Below are 3,918 nucleotides of genomic sequence, written 5' to 3'. Positions count from 1 at the left end.
CTGTTTAGTGCCAGGGACTATGCTAGGCACTGTACATATATTACCTCAGTTGATCCTCTAGAACCTTGTAAGTATCATTATTAGCATCATTTTACTAATGAATCCAAAGCTTATATGCATTAAATAGCTTGGGCAAGGTTATAGAGGACTAATCAAAAAAGCAGAATATATTTATTCAGTCATTCAGTAAAATATTCTTTGAGCATTTATTAAGTGCCAGGCATGTTTTGGGATCCAGATCACTGCAGTTAAGAAATCAGACAAGCCTTCTTTTCTGTAGCTTCCTGTCTCAGTGAGACAGATAATTATGAATGATTGACATAACTTCAGATACTAACAAGTGCCATGAAAAAAATAGAAGGCTGGGGGTTGGTGATCAAGACTAACTTAAGGGGAGGGCACTAGCTTTAGTCTTGAGGAAGCTCTCTGAGGAGTAGACGTTTGACTAAGACTTGAAAGAGACAGCTTTACAGTAATCAGAAAATTGGCATGCTCAGAGATCATTGAGTGCACTTACACAAACTTATGTGCTACGGCTTATAGTATAGCCTATAGCTCCTAGGCTACAAGCCTGTACAGCTTATTACTGCAGTGAATACTGTAGGGAATTTGTAACACAATGGTGTTTGTGTTTTTAAACATAGAAAAAATACAGTATGATTATGGTATAAAAGATTAAAAAGGATATGCCTGTATAGGGCACTGAGCATTGATGGAACTTACAGGACTAGAAGTTGCTCTGGTTGTCAGTAGTGAGTGAACATGAAGGCCTAAGAATTACTCTACACAACTGTAGATTTATAAACACTCTCCCCCAAGCCTTCCCCTTGTGTTCGTCCAACAATGTCAGATATAGAACATCGAAGCTGTCAATGCTGCTCCATGAGCAGACATGTGAGTTGGCCTGACTGAAAACATAGAGGAGAAACTGGCTGGGTAAGGCATAGTTCAGCATAATAGTGACTGCCGGGAGAGAGTAAAAGGTAGCTTGAGGATCAGTAGGAATAAATCACGATGGAGAGGTAAAGGAACAGAGGGCATTGTCATGGTGACGTGGGTTTTGGCTATGTGATGCTGGACAATGGTCAGATTAAGGAACTTTGTGGTACTCACACACAAAGAGGCTCAATGTGAAGAGGGAGTAGAACTGAGGACTCAATATTTTGACGTTAGAAATTTGTTTTTGGTTTCATTGATGCTATCTGGCACAAAGGACTCTCTCGAGCATTGAATTGACGGAAGAAATAAAACTTATCCATGTTTTTAACATTATTAGAACCTGAAAACATTTCTGAAGTATAGGAAGGAACAGGCTGGCTCCATGACCACAGAAAGCTTTTTCTAAAGTGGCAGTGGCATTTAATATTTGTTAAGGTAGCTCTTGTGGACCTGTGTCCTTGGACAGGACCTTTGGTCATCAAGAAAGAATTTACAGCAATGTACCCTGAAGACCATCATGCTAGATCTGGGAGGGCTGTGGGTTCCCCTGAATATGCAGCACTCAGAGGACAGGCTCCGTTGTGCTGAAACAGGTCAGTGGCGACTGAATGGGATGTAGTCTGTGCACTCGAAATCGGGGTGCTGTGAGAGGGACTCTCTTGCCCAGCCCACAGATATTGCTTCCAATAGAGAGAATAAAAATTCTCCTGAACCACATATCCTTCCATTTCTTACAGGAAATCCAGCTCCATTATAATCTTATGGGACCACTGTCATATGCACGGTGTGTCATTGACTGCAATGTTGTTATGTGGTGCATTACTGTGTTCAGCATTATTTTGAAAATTTCTGCAATTAAAGCAGAAAAGTCAAATATGAGATACAATATTGGAAAAGAAATGAAATTATTTGGAAACAACGTAATTATACAAAGCATCAAAAAATCAACTTACATACTAACTAGAATGATTAAATGCTCTAGTTAATTGCTAAATTTAAAATGAAGTAGCTCTGTCATCATTAATAGAAATGAAAATGCAATGAATAAAATAGTTAATAAAAAAGCATTAAATGCAAAAAGTGAACATAAAATAACTTTTTTTCGTTTTAGGTTGGGGAAGGAGTTTCTAACCATAAACAAAATAAACTTTTTGGTTTGACCACAAAAAACAGTTTATACTGTTATAGCAGCCTGACCGGGTTAAGACAAAAGTTTATGAAAGAATACTCATAAATCTGACAACTTAGATGAAGTGGATAATCTCCTTTAAAGACAAACTGTCAAAACTCATTCAAGAATAGATAATATGCTCAAATCTATTAAAAACTGAATTTAGATGAAAATCTTCCAATAAAGAGGCCTAAATGGCATCAATGGTGAATTATACTTAACATTTAAGGAAGAAATTATATGAATTCTACTTACAATCTTCTATAACATAGGAGAGGAGGAAAACTCATTTTATGCGGTCAATATTATACTAACAATGATATTAAAAGGTAAAGAAACTACAGATTAGTATCCCTCATAAACACTGGTGCAAAAATACAAAATAATAGTGAAAGAATCAGCAATATTCTGGGACTGCAAGCCTTGTTCTACAATTGAAAATCAATGTAATTCACCACATCAACATTATGAAGAAAAACTACGTGACCATTTCAATAGATGTAGAAAAAAATTTGACGAAAATCAAATCCATTCATGATTAAGAACTCTCAGCGAACTAGCAATAAAAGAGAATTTCCTCAGCCTGACAAAGGCCATCTACGAAAATCCTGCAAGTAACATTCTTAATGGCAAAATGCTGAATGCTTGCCCTCTAATAATGGTGACTAGGGAAGGATGTGTTTAATCTCACGACTCCTTTCATCACCGATTGGAAGGTCTAACCAGTGCAGCAGGACAAGAAAAAGAAATAAAAGGCACTGGAAAGAGAAACTGTAGTCTGGAAAGAAAGAAAACATTTATTATAAATAATCATCATCTGCAGATAATATGACCAAGCAGAAAACTTAAAACTCTACATGAGTGAATTTGGCAAGCTGTCAGGATACGAACTCCATACACAAAAATCGGTTGTATTTCTAGATATTAACAATGAACAATGGGAAATTAAGTTTTAAAAGTACCACTTACAAAAGCACACGCACACAAACTTTGAGATAATATCAATATGTGCAAGATCTGTATACTAAAAAATAAAACGCTGATAAAAGAAATCAAAGGCCTATATAAGTGGAGCAATATGCTGCATTCATGGACTGCAGGACAAAATATTAATATCTCCACTCTTTCTGGTGTATGGATTCAATGCAACCAAGAGTTCTTAATCATCAAAATCTAAGGTGGGTGTTTTTGTTCTTGTTGTCAACAGGCTGATTCTAAACGGTTATGGAAAGGCAAAGGAACAAAAATAGCAAGCCACTTTTGAAAAAGAACAAAGTTGGATTACTTGCTTATATAAAGCTAAATTAATGAAGGCAAAGCAGTATGGGTGATAGCATAGACATATAAACTAATGGAATAGTTCAGAGAGAGACTATCACTGTGTAAACTGATTTTTGGCAAAGGTACAAAGAAAAATGAATATATAATTTTATACGTACCTTATATAAAAACTAACTCAAATGGAGCAGATTTAAATGTAAAAACTGGAAACTATTAAACTTCTAAAAAAAATCCTTGTCATCGTAAGTTATGCAGATTTCTTAGACATGACATCAACAGTATAATGCACTAAAGAAAAAGTTGATAAAGTGGACTTTGTGAAAATTAAGAACTCTTCAAAAAGTTCTGTTAAAAGAATGAAAGACAAGCCTCAAACTGAGAAAATACTTATAAAGCACATGTCTGGTAAAGGTCTTGCATCCAGATTATCAAAATTAATATCTGATTGGAAATATGAAAACACAAATTGGGTTATCATTTTTGATTTTTCAAATCAACGAAGATAAATCATGAGATTCTGTCCATTA

This window comes from Pteropus vampyrus, unplaced genomic scaffold (genome assembly GCF_000151845.1).
Source record: "Pteropus vampyrus isolate Shadow unplaced genomic scaffold, Pvam_2.0 Scaffold53, whole genome shotgun sequence".
Taxonomy (NCBI): Eukaryota; Metazoa; Chordata; class Mammalia; order Chiroptera; family Pteropodidae; genus Pteropus; species Pteropus vampyrus.
The sequence above is the reverse complement of the archived record's forward strand: the minus strand, read 5'-3'. Positions refer to the sequence as shown.